Consider the following 20,461-nt stretch of genomic DNA (forward strand, 5'->3'; position numbering starts at 1 on the left):
TGTCGGTGCTAATCGATAAGGTGCTTTTGCAATTGGCGTTGTTCCTGGTAACAAGTCTATTATGAACTCCACTTGTCTATCAGGTGGTAATCCAGGAAGATCTTCGGGAAATACTTCTGGATAATCACATACGACAGGAAAGCTCTACATCACCTTTTTCTCCTGCTTAGCATCTATCACGAATGCTAGATACGACGTACATCCTTTAGCCAAACACTTTCTGGCTTTCATCAATGAAATGATTTCAGAATTTACTCTGCGTTTATCTCCATACACCATAAACGACTCTTTCCCAGGCGGGTTTACTTTGACTATTTTCTTCTTGCATAAAATTTCGGCATCATTGGCGCTAAGCCAATCCATTCCCAGAACGATGTCGAAACCGTTAAGTTCGATAGGCAATAATTCCTCGTGGAACTTATTCCCATTCAGATCAATTAAGATGTTTTTCATACAATGGCTAACAGGTACAAACTTGCGACTAGCAACTTCGACTAATAAGGCATTATCTAGTCTATCAACTGGCAAAGCTAGTTTTCTACCAAATTCATGCGATATAAAGGAGTAGTTGGCTCCAGAATCAAATAAAATTTGGGCAGGCAATTCGTTAACGAGAAAGGTACCTGAAGCAACATCAGCTTCATCTTTAGCAGCTTCCAGTGTCATCTGGAATGCTCTCACCTTTGGCTTTGGCGGAATGTTGGGTCTAGCTGCCTCCTTCTTCTTCGGGCAGTCCCTCGACATGTGTCCCTCGTCACCACAACCATAGCAAACCTTCTTAGAGAGGGTACATTCATTGGCATAGTGCCCTGGCTTTCCACACTTGTAGCAAGTGGTCACTACCTCACATTTTCCATGATGCTTCTTCTTACATTTGTCGCACCATTTCGCTTCGCCTCCACTTCCCCTCGAACCAGACTTCGAGAACTTGTTTTTCTTGTTGGACCCTGAAGTTCCATCGAACTTCCTCTTTTCACCAACATCTATCCTTTCCAGACCCTTTTCCTTCTGCTGGGCCTCCACATTCTTAGCTGCACGAACAGCCGTTTTCAGAGTAGTTGCCATCTTGACTGTCGGACCAAAGTCGGCAGGCAGTCCGTTAGCAAACCTCTCAATCTTGGAGAGTTCCGTTGGCACTAGGTACGGAAATAAGTTCATTTTCTCAGTGAATGCATTAGCATAGTCATCTATGCTCATCCTCCCCTTCTTCAAGTTTTGGAACTCATTGTTCAGATCAATCAGATCTATCTATGAACAATACTGCACCCTTAGTTGTTCCAAGAACTCCTCCCATGACATTTTCAGGGCTTCTCCTCGTGGCATAGTATCTGCCAACAACTTCCACCAACTCAAGACTCCAGTCTTCAGTTGTCTGACTGCAAAGACAGTCTTTTGTTTGTTGCTATAGTCGCAACTTTCAAATACCATCTCCATTTCGGAGATCCAATCCATTATCTCAACAGGCTTTGGGCTCCCAGAAAGACTTGGCGGCTTGGCGCCCAAGAAGTTCTTGTACATTCGCCCATCCTTGTTGTTTCTCCTTTCTGGATCATTCCTTCGTTCTCCTTGAGTCCCAACTTGACTCATAATGCGACTATTGTTCCCTTCCTCCGATTGCTCGGGAATCAATTCAGGTTCCTCAATAGGTATGATAGTTTCATCCCTGTTATCATGCAACATCTGTCGCATCTCATCCCTTTGTTCGGCTAACATAGCCCGAATCATGGCTTGCACCCTAGCCATTGTTATTGGTTCTGGTGCTGCTGCTACAACGGGTATTTGCTCAATCACTGGCGGTTGATTCCTGTTCTCATCTGCGTTTCCAACGCCACTCCTTGTCCTCACCATTTTTGATCTACACACCGAATAATTTAACCTTATTACTCCAAACGATTACATGCTAGTTCTAATATCATATACATATGCTTAGAATCCTAAACACATAAACCTTCAGATCCGGTTGGCAACAAACCGTAGATCCGACAAATAATATCATATATGGCAACGTATAACATTTAGCACATAAAAGCATTTTAGGCAACTTTCCTAAAATAAACTAATGCTCTGATACCAACTGTGACATCCCCAAAATCTCGGCCAGAAAAGACCGATTTCATTTATGCTTTTTAAATAATTTCAGAGTAAATCCTTTTGATTTAAAAGAGTTGCGGAATTTGTTCCCAAAACAAAACATGATAAAATAATATTTATCAAAGCATTTCATCAAGAAATGCATTTTCATTATATAATCAAAACTTGGGATGTCATGTTCCGATACAGACCATAAAGCATAAACGATAACATTACAAGTCATTCAACAAATATATACATATACAGACTTGTAAACAAAACAACTCGATGATTCATCCATCTTACGCCCTTGCGCCACTTCCTGTAATACAAATAAAACAGAGTGGTTCAGGCTTGGGAGCCTGGTGAGCATATAGGTTTTTCAACCCACAATAAATAAATTATATTTAATTTCACCAACCAATCACTATCCCGATTACCCATTCCCGGTATCCTCACTTTACGTCCCTAAAATAACATCTATCTCAAGGGACCTAATCTAGAATTTTCATTGGGATGGACATTACTGCTAAGGGGTTTCCTCAACAATAGATATCCTAAAGGCAACCATGATGTAACAACCCGAAATTCATATGCCTAAATGTAACCCTACTCGCAACTCGTTCCGATCATCTAATCGTCGTTCCCGATTTCGTTTCCGATTCCAACATTTTATTAAGTCATTAATGTATATTTTATTTTATGACTTAATAAGTGTCTTAATACCCTTAGAACTCATTCTAACGTCTCATATTAATGATCGGAACATTTCTAGAATCAACCATATCAGGTTACGGCAAATTGGCCGGGTGCGACCAAAAGCCCCGTCTAACGCCGGTATTGGGTAGAATTCTACCGTGTCCTGAACTTGGACACTATTTAAAGTGATCCAAGTCTTCATTTTGAAGCTTTTTCTCAATTCTACAACTTTCACACCAACCTCTCTCCTAAATCCAAGTTTAAAGGTCCAAATCTCAAGTTTAAGGCTTCTAATCATCAAGGTACCTTCCTTAGCTTGTTATGCAACCTCTTTAGCCATCAAATTCGAGTATAATCTATGGATTAGGACCATTGCCATGAGTTTACGGCCCTAGAACAGTCCTAGGCCGTAAACTCATATAAATGGGGTTTTTGGAGCAAGAAAACCCTTCCAAACCACAATTGGACCTTAGTTATGGCTAGATGACTTTATGGAATGGGTTTAGAATGCCTTGAAACATAATTTAGAGCCTTGTTTATGAGTTTACGGCCCAGGAAGGTGTCTAGGCCGTAAACACTATATTATAAGGGTTTGAAGCCCTTAAACCCTTCCATGGCTCAAACAAGACTTAGATAAGACTTTTAGAATATTGGTTATGGACCTAGAACACTTCAAACATCAATTTTGAGGGGTTTGTATGAGTTTACGGCCAAGGCATGTGCTTGGGCCGTAAACTCCTCAAACATGGGTGTAAACTCACTTCTAAGGTGTTAGAAAGCCATCCAACACCACCAAAAGCCTTGGAATAAATCATAGAACCAACCAAAAATAGTTTAAGGACCTTAAACACATCAAAACTCTCCATTTGAGAGTTTATGGCCATAGAAGGTGCTCCATGGCCGTAAACTCCAAAAACACCCCATAAGTCCCATAAAACTTCATGAAAGGCCTTGGAACAATTTTAGAAATCACATGTGATTGATTTGGAATCATTAAAACAATTATTCAAGGGTGCATAGAAGTTTATGGCCGTAAGCTCCATGCTAAGGCCGTAAACTCCCTTAAGTATGTCCATTGGTGTTTAAAATTCATTCCAAGCCCTTAAACCAAACCTAGAAATTTTCCCCTAAGTGTTTCAAGCAAATTTGCACCATAAACCACCCCACCATGAGTTTACGGCCGGAAACTCATGGGGAATGGGTGTTCGAGGCCGAAAACTCTTGTAAGAGTTTACTCTTGAAGAGTAAACTCCATTTCCCGGTCATACAAGTCCTTAAATGCCACCCGGGTCCTTCCAAACACTTGTAATGGGGTGTTTCCGCAACTAGAAGTGTATGTCCTTAACAAATAAATTAATCATGTCCTAATTAAATACAAATATGTATCATTTCATAATCCATAGGAACCTTATGCGTTCGCGAACCCAGAACTGACGTTTAGGATCGAAACCGACGCGTTTCTCAACCGGTGAGTTCATACCCCTACCCTTTTTTCGTGTTTTCAATGGTTTTTCAATGTTTTCAGGGGGGAATACAAGCAAAAAGTACAAGTGTATTTTGTACTTAAACTGATTTTCAACTCAATGGTTTTACTTACTAAATGTTTTGATTTCCAAAGATTTGTGATAACTAACGTTTCGAATTGCAGGTTAAACATAGATTTCTTTTAAGAGTGTTATAACTATATTCTCTTTGAATAAGAAATCATACTGATCATATTTAAGATCAATACAAATGTAATCTTGTACGAATACGAAAACGAATACGAATACGAATATGAATACGAATACGAATACGAATACGAATACGAATACGAATACGAATACGAATACGAATACGAATACGAATACGAATACGAATACGAATACGAATACAAATACGAATATGAATACGAATATGACTACGAATACGAATACGACTACGAATACGAATACGACTACGAATACGAATTCGACTACGAATACGAATACGACTACGAATGGAAATGCGACTACGAATGTGAATTGACGCCTTTGGTTGACACTAAGACTTCGAATATACAGTTAGTGTACTCCTTGAGTGTCACCAGAGTTTTGAATCTAATACGAAAATACACCTCTGGACCTCTTCTGAGATTCAAATAAATCCTCCTCAGAATGTCGACAGAGCTTCAAATACACAACTAATATACTCTTTTGGAACTCACCAGAACTTCGAAAATACTGTAATGTACGCTTCTGTGTGATTCCAAAACTTCGAAAATACAACTAAGTTAGTAGATTATAGTCATCCGAATGTAGAATAACTAAGGGTTTGGAACACATAACTAATACTACTCACATGGTAATTACTAGTACTTCGAAATCAGACTTAAGAACCAACCTCAACACATAGGAAAATATGGGATTTTCCTGGGATAACATAACAACCAGTAACGAACCAAGATACAAATAGACAACTCAACACATAGGAAAATATGGGATTTTCCTGGGTAGTACAACAACACATAAACGAATAAAGTAACAAACGAATAACTAAAACTATAAGGAAAATATGGGATTTTCCAGGAATGACATAACTAACCGTTTTCGAAATTGTAGCAAAAGATAACTAAACCGTTTTCATAAGAAAATATGGGATTTTCTTGATCAACAACTTTTCCAGAAAGTAAAGGAAAATTTTCTTTTCAAAACTAAACCACTTATGAACTCACCAGCTTTATGCTGATTTTCATACCGCTTGTATTCTCAGGTCAGCGTTAGGAAGGTACACCGCAACCATCTGGAGAAGACGGAGTGTCCCAAAGACTCGTCCTTACTTTTGTTTATATTACATATGTAAAACACTTGTATAAATTTTCTTTCAAACTGATGTAAACAATATTATGTAATGTAATGTTTTGTGTTTACTGTTTTACTATGTGCATTGGATTTGATACTCAACATGGAGTCAACCCCGGAAATGTTTCCGCCTTCGGTTTTCGGGGTGTGACAGATTGGTATCAGAGCCCTTGTTTATAGTGAACTGGTATAACAAAGCTTACATGGTATAAGACTATAAACATTAAAGGGCCTAAGTGCTCTGAACTAAAAGTATACTCTACGAATATAAATATTTTCTAAAAGTATACAAGTATACCGACCGTCGAAATCTGTAACTACAAGTAGAACAAAATATAAGTAAATGGGTGTTGTACGCTGCGGTTAAACTTGGGCAGTTATGTAGTCGTGTCTAGGATCAATATAGTTTGGCCAACTATATTCATTCAAGAGACGGCCAACATGTGCTTGAGAGTGACTGTGGTATGCGACAGGCCTAAAACTTACCCTAATACCACAAACATCGAACCAGCATCGTATCGAACCATGAAATACTATGGGAGTATTTCTCGAGTCGATCCTTTGTAGAAATCCTCGTATACGTGTTGTTCCTTGATCATTCCCTTAGCGATAAATCATTTGCTTTGATAACTCTTTCTTGCTTTATCGCTTAATATGGTGCTATATTTGTATTGATGAGATATTCCCTGATCCATATCTCTTGATTCAATTCAGAGGACTTATGATCCTCTCTTTCCTGATCTTTTTAGATCAAGATGCCTCCGAGGAAAAGACCCACCTCAAAGAACACCAACAACCCCCCGCCGCCACCACCACCTCTTCAAATCGATCTACAAACACTTCAGGCAACCATTTCTGCCACCATATCAGCTCTCCTACCTCAACTAAACCCAATGGTTCAGGAGGTGGTTCTCAAAACCAAAACCAAGAAGGTAATTAGGGACACCGGAAGGAGTGTTCCTATAAAGACTTCATGAATACAAAACCGACATCCTTCGATGGCACAGGAGGTGTCATTGCTCTAACTTGGTGGTTAAAGAAAATCGAATCTATCTTCGAGATTTGCGCCTGTTCGGAATCTGATAAGGTGAAATTTGCCGCCTGTACGCTCACCGATAAGGCCGTGACTTGGTGGAACGGCCGAGTCAAATCCCTGATTCTACCTGTAGCTAATGTTATGGGATGGGAAGTTATGAAGGAACTTCTACGTGCGGAGTATTGCCCTCGGGGTGAAATCCAAAAGCTGGAACATGAGCTATGGAACCTGAAGATGAAAGGTTCCGATATCGCCGCTTACACTTCAAGGTTTGACGACTTGGCACTTCTCTGTCCGGGAATGGTTACCCCGGAGAGAAAAAAGGTAGAAAGGTTCATCTGGGGATTAACTCAGCCGACCAAAGGGAACGTTATAGTAGCAAAGCCAGATACCTATGACAGCGCCAAGTGTTTGGCACAAACTTTGATCGATCACAATGATGATCAAGAGGAAGCAGGCGCCACTCCCAAGCTAACAGAAAAGAGTGGCGAGAAAAGAATGTTTTGGAGAAAGAAGAGGAAGAGTCAGTCTTCCCCATAACCCTCAAAGAAACAACAAATAGTGGCAGTCCACGCTGCCACTACCCCTGATGTTGTTTTTGTTGTCAATTCCACATCTCAAGTACCAGTTATTGGATATGTCGGTACCCTCCCGTGGTGTGACCGATGTAACTACCACCATCGCATCCCTGGCCCTTGTCATGCAAATTTCTATAGAAGTTGTGGCCAGGAAGGTCACCTCGCACGAACCTACAAAATCCCAACCCCGTCAACTAGTCAAGCTTCCAGAGCAGGTATTGGTCAAACCTGCTACAACTGTGGAGAGGTCGGGAACTATAAGTGAAACTGTCCAAAGACAATAACGTCTGGCAACACCGGGAGAGTCCTAACTATGGGGCAAGAAAGGACAGCCGCCGATCCCACCGTTGCCACAGGTATATTTTCCCTTGTTAAATTTATATGCCTGTGATTCTTTTCGATTCTAGCATCGAAAGAAATTCGTTAATCATCCATTTGAACATCTTCTAACCCCGTCGTTTGCGAGTAACCGAATATGTATATCTTCGAGATGGTTATCACGTGAGAGCGAGAACGCTTGTGTTGTATCCGTAGATTGTATTCTCAATCCGAGCGATATTCTTTTCCCATTCGACCTAGTGGCAAACTTTTATGAGATACTTTGATGTCACCATTAGCATGTAATGACTGAGCCTCATTCATGCTGTGTTTCCTAGTTTCGAGAAAGCCATTCGTTCCAACCTTCCTCCGACTCGACTTTCATGATCTTCGTACATCAAAGCTTAAAAATTCTTTCCATGTATTTCTCGTCTGAGTGATCATCGAGATACGAGAAATCTACGATTCCTTCCCCGATACTATTTTCAAAGAATTCTTGGTAATTCTTTCCGAATGTGCAATCCAGTCTCGCATCGACCTAATTCCAGGAATTTCCTCGTAGCCAAACCTCAATGAGCACGATATGTGCAAGGCAGCAATCAGGGCATGTTACGATCACTACGAGGTTGTAGTGGCGCCCTTCGATCGAACCATTTTCTTGGTCTTGTAGTTAAGCAAAGCAGTCATACTCATAAACCCTACCAAAAGCAAAGGCAATAAAGAATTAGTCGACACCAGGAACACCCATGGAAACCTGTCGATTCTTGGAATTCCGTCGACTATAATTGTAGACTCATGTAGAAGTTTCCATTAGAACCATCGGACCCTTAGTTACTCTGCCATGTGAAAGTGTACCCACTTGTTGGAGGTTTTACCTTGGAAAGACATAGTACACCTTAGGAAGTGCGGAAAACTTAACTTGTGGAACCTTAGAATCTTCGAGATCCTCGTTAGGAAATCGATTCCATAGCCCTCTCCGAGCTATCTTCAGGACTCAGTAGCAACCATCCGACATTCCGCATATTTATTCGTAAGGCTTGCCGACCTGACGAAACCCTAGTAATTCCTTTGAGGAGATCAAAACCAATGAAAATCCAAACCATCGTGTACGAATCAATTGAGATCATAGATTGAGAGGTTAACCATGCGTAACAAATCCACATCCTGACTGTGAGGGTTCGCTGGAATGTCAAGCGGAGACCCGATTCCACTTAGGAGCTTGAAGACCCGAAGCAGTAGATTCACTCTCATATCTCTTTTCACTTCGTGATCTGTGTTCGAATCTTTGAATTTCGGGACGAAATTCCCTCTAACGGGGGGAGAATGTAACAACCCGAAATTCATATCCCTAAATGTAACCCTACTCGCGACTCGTTCCGATCACCTAATCGTCGTTCCCGATTTCGTTTCCGATTCCAACATTTTATTAAGTCATTAATGTATATTTTATTTTATGACTTAATAAGTGTCTTAATACCCTTAGAACTCATTCTAACATCTCATATTAATGATCGGAACATTTCTAGAATCAACCATATCGGGTTACGGCAAATTGGCCGGGTGCGACCAAAAGCCCCGTCTAACGCCGGTATCGGGTAGAATTCTACCGTGTCCCAAACTTGGACACTATTAAAAGTGATCCAAGTCTTCATTTTGAAGCTTTTTCTCAATTCTACAACTTTCACACCAACCTCTCTCCTAAATCCAAGTTTAAAGGTCCAAATCTCAAGTTTAAGGCTTCTAATCATCAAGGTACCTTCCTTAGCTTGTTATGCAACCTCTTTAGCCATCAAATTAGAGTATAATCTATGGATTAGGACCATTGCCATGAGTTTACGGCCCTAGAACAGTCCTAGGCCGTAAACTCATATAAATGGGGTTTTTGGAGCAAGAAAACCCTTCCAAACCACAATTGGACCTCAGTTATGGCTAGATGACTTTATGGAATGGGTTTAGAATGCCTTGAAACATAATTTAGAGCCTTGTTTATGAGTTTACGGCCCAGGAAGGTGTCTAGGCCGTAAACACTATATTATAAGGGTTTTAAGCCCTTAAACCCTTCCATGGCTCAAACAAGACTTAGATACGACTTTTAGAATATTGGTTATGGACCTAGAACACTTCAAACATCAATTTTGAGGGGTTTGTATGAGTTTACGGCCAAGGCATGTGCTCGGGCCGTAAACTCCTCAAACATGGGTGTAAACTCACTTCTAAGGTGTTAGAAAGCCATCCAACACCACCAAAAGCCTTGGAATAAATCATAGAACCAACCAAAAATAGTTTAAGGACCTTAAACACATCAAAACTCTCCATTTGAGAGCTTATGGCCATAGAAGGTGCTCCATGGCCGTAAACTCCAAAAACACCCCATAAGTCCCATAAAACTTCATGAAAGGCCTTGGAACAATTTTAGAAATCACATGTGATTGATTTGGAATCATTAAAACAATTATTCAAGGGTGCATAGAAGTTTATGGCCGTAAGCTCCATGCTAAGGCCGTAAACTCCCTTAAGTCCTTAAATCTTGGGGAATGGGTGTTCTAGGCCGAAAACTCTTGTAAGAGTTTACTCTTGAAGAGTAAACTCCATTTCCCGGTCATACAAGTCCTTAAATGCCACCCGGGTCCTTCCAAACACTTGTAATGGGGTGTTTCCGCAACTAGAAGTGTATGTCCTTAACAAATAAATTAATCATGTCCTAATTAAATACAAATATGTATCATTTCATAATCCATAGGAACCTTATGCGTTCGCGAACCCAGAACTGACGTTTAGGATCGAAACCGACGCGTTTCTCAACCGGTGAGTTCATACCCCTACCCTTTTTTCGTGTTTTCAATGGTTTTTCAATGTTTTCAGGGGGGAATACAAGCAAAAAGTACAAGTGTATTTTGTACTTAAACTGATTTTCAACTCAATGGTTTTACTTACTAAATGTTTTGATTTCCAAAGATTTGTGATAACTAACGTTTCGAATTGCAGGTTAAACATAGATTTCTTTTAAGAGTGTTATAACTATATTCTCTTTGAATAAGAAATCATACTGATCATATTTAAGATCAATACAAATGTAATCTTGTACGAATACGAAAATGAATACGAATACGAATACGAATACGAATACAAATATGAATACGAATACGAATACGAATACGAATACGAATACGAACACGAATACGAATACGAATACGAATACGAATACGAATACGAATACGAATACGAATACGAATACGAATACAAATACGAATACGAATACGAATATGACTACGAATACGAATACGACTACGAATACGAATACGATTACGAATACGAATTCGACTACGAATACGAATACGACTACGAATGCAAATGCGACTACGAATGCGAATTGACGCCTTTGGTTGACACTACAAATACGAATACGAATACGAATACGAAAACGAATACGAATACGAATACGAATATGTCTACGAATACGAATATGAATACGAATACGATTACGAATATGAATACGACTACGAATACAAATACGACTACGAATACGAATACGACTACGAATGCGAATGCGACTACGAATGCAAATTGACGCCTTTGGTTGACACTAAGACTTCGAATATACAGTTAGTGTACTCCTTGAGTGTCACCAGAGTTTCAAATCTAATACGAAAATACGCCTCTGGACCTCTTCTGAGTTTCAAATAAATCCGCCTCAGAATGTCGACAGAGCTTCAAGTACACAACTAATATACTCTTTTGGAACTCAGCAGAACATCGAAAATACTGTAATGTACGCTTCTGGGTGATTCCAAAACTTCGAAAATACAACTAAGTTAGTAGATTATAGTCATCCGAATGTAGAATAACTAAGGGTTTAGAACACATAATTAATACTACTCACATGGTAATTACTAGTACTTCGAAATCAGACTTAAGAACCAACCTCAACACATAGGAAAATATGGGATTTTCCTGGGATAACATAACAACCAGTAACGAACCAAGATACAAATAGACAACTCAACACATAGGAAAATATGGGATTTTCCTGGGTAGTACAACAACACATAAACAAATAAAGTAACAAATGAATAACTAAAACTATAAGGAAAATATGGGATTTTCTAGGAATGACATAACCAACCGTTTTCGAAATTGTAGCAAAGGATAACTAAACCGTTTTCATAAGAAAATATGGGATTTTCTTGATCAACAACTTTTCCAGAAAGTAAAGGAAATCGTTCTTTTCAAAACTGAACCACTTATGAACTCACCAGCTTTATGCTGATTTTCAAACTGCTTGTATTCTCAGGTCAGCGTTAGGCAGGTACACCGCAACCATCTGGAGAAGACGGAGTGTCCCGAAGACTCGTCCTTACTTTTGTTTATATTACATATGTAAAACACTTGTATAACTTTTCTTTCAAACTGATGTAAACAATATTATGTAATGTAATGTTTTGTGTTTACTGTTTTACTATGTGCATTGGATTTGATACTCAACATGGAGTCAACCCCGAAAATGTTTCCGCCTTCGGTTTTAGGGGTGTGACACATGAGGGGGATAGAGTACACCGGTGAACACATCGTTCACAACACCTACAGGTTATGAACCTGCTAGCGTTCCACATGACTGTCTAGAAAGAGTCCGTGGTCGTTATCCATACTCCACTGAATAACTAGATCAACAACAACAACAACATCGAGGCCTCTCATCTGTTTATTACACACCAACTATCTACCCATGTTCTACCCAACATATTAGTAGATAAAAATATATATTTTCATACATAGTTTAAAACCTGTATATCATTTTCATTCAATACATATTCCACATAACAGATGAGGCACACCCACATAACACGTATTTCATAGAAAGTAAATCAGATCTATGAGATAGTAGAGAATGAATATACATTCACACTTATAACAACAAAATTATACACATCAACAACAATATACTTAATACACTCAAACCATACTTGTATTATTATCGTGTTTATGAAAGGTAGTATACACTCATTTGATCAGAAGACGATCAAACAGCACTACGGCTTGTAGAAGTAGTATTCTTCAGCAAATCTGGAAGATCTTCACAAAAATCGAACTTTTCGCGGGCAGAGCTTCGGCTCGGGAACCGCACTTCTCGGGATCTTTGGGATCTCGGGACTTGCTTCGGGGCTCGAGAATAGTACTGGGGCTTCGGGGTACTTCTGGCACACAAATCGATGCAAAACGGGAGAGAGAAGAGAGAAAAATAGCAAAGGAGTCGGCTGCCCTCGCATCCTATTTATAGGAGGCTAGAGCCTCGGAGTACGCGGGGCGTACTGCCTCAGAATCGTCATTGATTACGTATCCGAAGAACTCGAGTGCGAGTGTCGACATACCTCGGTGTACGCGCGGCGTACTTCGGATGAGTCCGATGACTCCTCTTCGGATAATGCCGGATTTTCCAATTAAATTTAAATACAAATTATTTAATAAACTTCGGAAATTTATATCTTCTTCATACGAACTCCGTTTTCGATGTTCTTTATATCCACGCGTAGGTGAGACTACGCTCTACAACTTTCGTTTATACTCCGTCGGCTAATTTTAAATTTATTTTTAATAGGTCGGGACAGAAAAACTTCGTTATAAATTCATAACTTATTCGTTTGACGTCAGTTCTCGCCTAACTTTTCATCGCTTCGATACCAACAACGAGACCTTCGATCCTCGTTTAGATTGCTTCGGCTAAAAACCGCTCGATCTCAAATCGAGTATTTCAGGCTGCATACCGCCAAGCCGAAACTTCGATAAATCATAACTTCCTCATACGAAGTCAGATTTGGGCGTTCTTTATATATTCGGAAACCTCGTTTCAACTACTACAACATTATCCAAAGATATCAAGTTTATTTTACACTTAAATTTTGACGCTTATTTTTATTCTTAATTAATCAAACCACATAATTAAGAAATTAAGCACAAAACACATAATACTCAAATAATATACTTCTATTATTTCAAAACGGGTTACAAAGGTTAACCTAGACTATTACATCAAAGATAATGCCTAGCCTGGAAACGCGGGTGTTACAATTCTCTCCACCTTAGAATAATTTTGTCCCCGGAATCACACATCAACAAACAAATGCGGATAGCGACCCATCATGTCACTCTCCATCTCCCAGGTGAGATTCGTCCCATTCGTGGGTTTCCATCGGACAAGCACTAACTCGACCATCTTGCGTCGCAACTTCTTAGTCTTTCGGTCAACAATTTCCTCTGGTTCTTCAATCAACCTTTTGTTCTCATCGATTCTCAACTCCGAAAGTGGAATCATGTCGGGAACTTCTCCCGTGAACTTCCTCAAATAACGCACATGAAAAGTGTTATGAATTCCATTCAGTTCTTCTGGTAGTTCGAGCTTGTAAGCTTGGTTCCCAATCCTTTGAAGAACTTTAAACGGTCCAATAAACCTTGGACTCCACCCCCGAACGTTTCCGCCATTCCGGTTTTGGGGTGTGACAGATTAGTATCAGAGCATTGTTTATAGTGAACTAAGTATATCAACCGATAAAAGATGTACGTCTATAAATACAATGGGGCTTAAGTGCTCTGGATAATGATATATTTTAGAGTATAACTACAAGTTATAAAAATATACCTACTTGCTCATACATGTACATAATAGAACTAGGGTCACGAGGAGAATAGAACTAAAAGTATTTAAAGGTTGGACACTGTCGTCAACCTGAACAGTTATGTAATCATAACTAGGATCAATATAGCCTGATCAACTATATTCATTCGAGATGTGACCGACATGTGTTTGGGAATGATGTGGTGTTGCAACAGAGTTAAAACTTACCGAAACACCAATCAAGAGAACGCTAGAACAAGTACAGTTAGATTTAGAGTACTATGGGAGTATTCTATGATATGATAGCGCAATAACAAGTTTAGAACATACCAAGTACGTTACGTTAGAATACTATAGGAGTATTTTAGTCCAGATAAATAACTTATGTGATAACTTAAAAGACCCTTGCGGATAGGCCTATAATCTTACCAGGTATATTAATAAAGTTTTATATATAATCAAGATCTTATAGACATAGAATCTGTGACCGACGCTTCGCTATCCATTCCTTTTAAGGAAGTAGTGTTGAGGTGGGATCAGTTATTTGAAGGTCTATTTGATCTTAAATTATATACAATACAAACTGGTGTACCTTGTATAATTATAGGAGGATTCCGTAAGGATCACCCCATAAAGTTACCTTAAAGCTCATAGTTTCTTTAGTCACTTTCATTCTCGCACGACAAGCCCAGATAAACGTAACCACTTCCTCATAGTAGACAACAGAAGAGTTCAGGAGGAACAAGGACAAATTCAAGGAAAGATCAACCGAAGTAACCAAAATGACTTATGCGTCACACTAATAAATATTAATTAGGTTAATTTATCGAGCGAGTGGAAACACTGCTCACATTACATGTGTTAGAATTATTTTCTTACATGCAGCTGGTAATAGTTATCCAGGAAATAAATATTCATTCGAGGATAGTTATTTCAAATTCATAGGGTTTATTTGGTATAGACTCATTTATGAATTGTTTCTAGAACCCTGTGGAAGTCAGGACCCGGTACATCCAGAGCTAGGATAACCTTGTCTTTTCAGATTTCGGCTTGTGTCCGTTGTTATAGACTTATTCCGTCTCATCTTTGTTTTCTTTTAGCAAAGATGCCTCCTCGCATATCACACAGACACGCTACTCTGATAACTCCCATACCTTCTCCACAAATGGATGCAACAACTCTGAACGCTACAGTGGTCGCGGCTGTGGCAACAACCATGGCACAATATCACCCCATCAGTACAGGTGGAGGTGAAATGCCTGCTGATTCTACTCAAGGTGAAGTCCCTGTGCGCCAGGGAGAGTTCTCCTACAAGGACTTCACCATATGCCAACCGTTGTCCTTTAAAGGGACTGAAGGAGTCATTTCCCTCCTGCAATGGTTCGAGAAAACAGAGTCAGTTTTTGAAATCTGTTTATGCCCAGAAGGAAGCAAAGTGGAGTTTGCTGCCTGCACCTTCGATGGCAAGGCCCTAAAATGGTGGAACAGCCATGTTAAGTCACTGACCCTATCAGTGGCAAACTCAATAGGTTGGGAAAACCTAAAAGAGTTAATGCGGGAAGAATATTGCCCGTTAGGCGAGATTCAAAAACTGGAACAAGAGCTGTGGGATCTCACTATGGTCGGCTCAGACATAGTGACCTACACGAACCGGTTCAGCGAACAAGCAGCTCTATTCCCCGAGATGATTACCTTGGAGAGCTAGAAGATAGAAAGATACATTTGGGGTCTGGCTCCGACCCAAGGAAATGTGTTGTCTTCTAACCCAGCCACGTTCGCTAGTGCTAAACGCTTGGCTGAGCGACTCATTGATCATGGAGTCCACCATAGTGTAAAAGTACCTATTCCCGAGTCATCGAGGGAATAGGACTATAATCAGGAGTCGGAGAACAAGAGAAAGAAGAAGCGAACAGCACAAGACACCCTGCGAAAACAACAAGCGAGTACTATGTACGTCGCTACGACGCCTACTGTTTCAACATCTGCTAGTCGTTATTCTGGAAACCTTCCGAAGTGTGGAAAGTGAAACTTTCACCACACTGGAGTGTGCTGGGAAATGCAGTGTCTGAACTACCACAGAAAAGGACACACAACCCGTTACTGCAGGCCACCGGCTCAGCCGATCTCCCAAGTCCTCAGAGCTGAAGTAAACCAAGCCTGCTATGGATGTGGTGAGATTGGGCACCATCAGAGGGACTGCTCGATAATCAGGAACTCAGGCGCGGATGGACGTATTCTAATGATCACCGCAGGATACTCTACCCCGGAGTCTTCAACAAGTAGTGGTACATTTTCAAAATAGTATTACTTTTAAAATTAATTTATATTCATATAAGATTAAAATTTAGGGATGACACTTAAAAGTAACTATAACAACTCACATGTTGAAATAGGTCGTAGTATTCAAGAGAATTAAAACATCCCTTAGAGAAGCTATTATGACTCACCAAATACATCAGGGTTGTGCGCAACTGAGATGTTGCAGACTTAGAGTGAGTGAGTCCGCTTAGGTCCCCTATCCTTAATTGGTTGAGGATTTGAGGCAGAGATACTCAGTCGACTGCCTGGCTCATCTTAAGTATTCACAACTTGTATATGACGGGCATTGGTAGTGGTACCATGAGGGATCATGGTATAAATGTATCCCTTCAGTAAGTAAAGCACTTTTATTTGTATGTATGCGCACGTAGCAGTACGATACATAGGAGTGTTAATTTCAAAATAGAAAATAGGAAACTCGAGAACAGTTACAAGGAGTACATTGTTGAACATATTAGGAGTACAGTACCAGGGATACATCGTCGTTTATTAGACGTTTCTTTCATTTGACCAAAACTTTTTTCGGTATAGAGTCCGTTGTTTTCTTTCGTCATGAGTTGGCGTGGTCCTCACCATACTGAGTTCATATGTTTCTATCGCCTCGTTCGGCAAGTTCTCGAAACATTCATCATTCGTATCGAAAGTCCGACCTGAATCAGAAGTTTTATCTTTCGCATTCTAAACCCCCGAAGTACTCGTGCGAAGAGTACTTTGTCCTCCGAATCCTTATTGTCAGACGTTCGCAGACCGTCACGAAATACCACTCGTCCAGCAGACCAAGTTCGAGCATAGAGGCTATGGACGAATACAGCCCGCCTATTATTTTTGAATGTATACGCAAGAGTGGTATATGAGTATGATTACGCAGATCTAGTATGTGTGTTTCCGCCTTATCTCCTGTTTTCCCGTTGGGTTGTGGACCTAGGGCAAAGTCGCACATCCGACAGTCCTACTAATCTTAATCATATATGGCTTGCATACGTGAGGTAATGATAGATGGACCAAGTATAAATCATATCAAGAACACCAGCGCAAAGTTGCCAGGTCTACGAATGAGTATTTTACAAAGCAGAAGAGCTCAACCACGGTAGTAAGGATAATAGAGCAAATTTCGGGACGAAATTCATTCTAACGGTGGGATGATGTGACATCCCAAGAGTTTCCATTCTGTAAAAACCATCCACAGCAAGCGAAGTCAAATCCGTTCTGCTAACTTTCAAACTTTTGGGATAAGTTTGAGCATGTCAGGATTTACACTTAAGGAAATATCAGGAGAGAGGTTGCACTAGGGTATTGTGCAACTCTGTTTTTCCAAAACTCATTGATATTAGAGTTCAATGCCTGAATAAAATATTTTCTGCCAAAAAACCCCAGGAGTATATATATATATGGTTCTTAGCCATTTTGGATTCATTTGTTACATTTCCAACTAGAGAAAAGCCGATTTCTCTCTCAAGGATCTTCACCCGATCACCCCGGATTGTAAGTACTTCAACCTAGGGTGTATTTAAGTGTGTTATATGCCTTGATAACATGAAAAATCAGCCAAAACACCAGGGAAATGGTGTTCACGGCCCAAGACCTTCTTGGATCAGGAACACTAAATTTAGGGCCAAATTGTGCCCAATGTCCCTCCAAACCTTGGAACTGAACCTAGAAACTACCCATAACTTGTTTAGACATCGAAATCATTAAGAAACAAGGGCTAGAAGTGAGTTCACGGCCAAGGAGGTTCTTGGGCCGTGAACTCCATTTTATGGTGCCAAAATGCCCTAAAAGCCTTCCTTAAGCCAAGAGACTAGCATAGCACTTTACCATGATGTGTTTAGGACTCAAAACAATCGAAATACCAACACCCATAGGTGTTTATGGCTGAAAACACTTGTCAAAGTTGTCCATGTGCCGTAAACTCAAGATAGAGGTGTTTTGATGCCACAAACACTTCCTAAGGCTTAGACTTGAATTTAGGATGCTTCCTTATGACCTTTAAGACCCTCATAAACATAAATGGCCATGAGTTTACGGCAGTAAACTCATTAGGGCCGTGAACTCCTCAAAAACTCCAAAGAAAGTGGTTTTCTTCATCCTAGGAAAGACCTAAGGTCCCTAAATCATACCCTAGCCTTCAAACTTGCCTTCACACATGAGTAGCCATGAGTTTATGGTCGTAAACTCCCTTGGGCCGTAAACCCATGGTAGTAAACTCATGTGAGTGCCTTTATACCTTCCTATGTTGAATCACATGTGATTCTAACACTTGGTCAAGGTGTATCCTAGTCTCGGAAGGTGTTTCCTTTCATATAGTTGTAGTAAACACTATATTCATGTCAATATATGTCCTTATATGTCATTTAGGACTTATTGTGTCTCGGGACTTCATTCGTGGAACTTCTCATCCTTACACGCATACCCGTTTGAATAACCCACATCAGGTGAGTTCATACCCCGTAATGAATCTTTCAACTATTTTAACTATTTTAAGGGGGGGGGGGGAATACATGTTGAACACAATGTTAATTGAGTAAATGTTTATTGTTAAATATCTTTCAAAATGTTACTTATGTTTATTATAAGTTGTCAAAACATTTCAATAACTCGTTTAAAGTTATGTTACTTGATAGTTATACAAAACTCCGTTTGTAGATTAAAAGCATAACTTAGTAGAGAAAGGAGTCATTTCTGTAATAGTCCAAGTAGAGCATTAGTAAACTATAATAGGTATAGTTTAGGTGAATGCTATTCATTACTTCTAGTACAATGAAGCACGCAAAGGATCAATACCAGAAGAGAACAAACAGTGAAGAGAATCAAACAATACCAGAACAGAACATAACAAACAAGTTAAGTTGCTATAGCATGATGACACACAGACAGGATCTAATTATACCAATGAATCACTAACGCATTAGTGATAGTTATATTGGGTAGACATGATCATATAATTTTAATGTGAATTACACGGCTTGCATGGATTTGCTGGGGTCGCGTTTGGTTCCCTCAATCTCTTTACATTGAGAGCGTTTAGTAAGGGATTCTAGCTTTCACATTATGACAAATAAAACAAATATGTTTTAGGTTATTAGTACATCCGCAGGAAATTATAAACGACAATGTGTACTTACTTCTCCCCTTACATTCATAAAGGGTCGGTAACACTTGAAAGTTGATCTAATTTCTAGTCGAGATAGTTATAAACTAGGGAGAATATACTTCTACATTTAACAAAGGAACAGTCAGGTTTAAATCAGAACAGAAGATGCCTTGGTAGAAGGTTACGATTAAAGGTTTGGATCATGATGCTAACTTTATGATTCCTTAATGTATACGCTATAGGATACATATATGCTAGTAGATTCCAACAGGAAATAGGATGTGTGCTCTTCGCTGTAATTCCTGTTCCCATTGGATGTGGGCTTGCACCGAGGTCACCCAATCTATTATCTACCCGAATCCATATATATATATATATATATATATATATATATATATATATACACTATACCCTCCTTGACCATAAAATGACATTTCTCCCAATTGAGCACCAAGTCGGTTTTTTCACACCTAGCAAGCATTAAGTCAAGATTAGTGAGACAATCATGGAAAGAAGATCCAAAAACAGAAAAGTCGTCCATAAAAACTTCCATGAATTTTTCCACCATATCGTGGAATATAGCTGTCATGCACCATTGAAAAGTCGCGGGTGCATTTCATAACCCAAAAGGCATGCGTCTATAAGCAAAAGTCCCACTTGGGCAAGTGAATGTGGTCTTTTCTTGGTCCATTGGGTCTATGGGTATTTGAAAATACCCCGAAAATCCATCTAGAAAACAATAATAGCTATGGCCCGATAATCTCTCAAGCATTTGATCAATAAAAGGTAAGGGAAAATGGTCTTTACGAGTGGCATCATTTAGCTTTCGATAATCGATGCACACTCTCCAACCGGTTACCGTTCATGTCGGAATTAGCTCGTTATTTTCATTGGTTATGACCGTCATCCCTCCTTTCTTGGGCA

Source organism: Lactuca serriola, chromosome 9 (assembly GCF_051521515.1).
Source record: "Lactuca serriola cultivar US96UC23 chromosome 9, Lser_US96UC23_V15, whole genome shotgun sequence".
Taxonomy (NCBI): domain Eukaryota; kingdom Viridiplantae; phylum Streptophyta; class Magnoliopsida; order Asterales; family Asteraceae; genus Lactuca; species Lactuca serriola.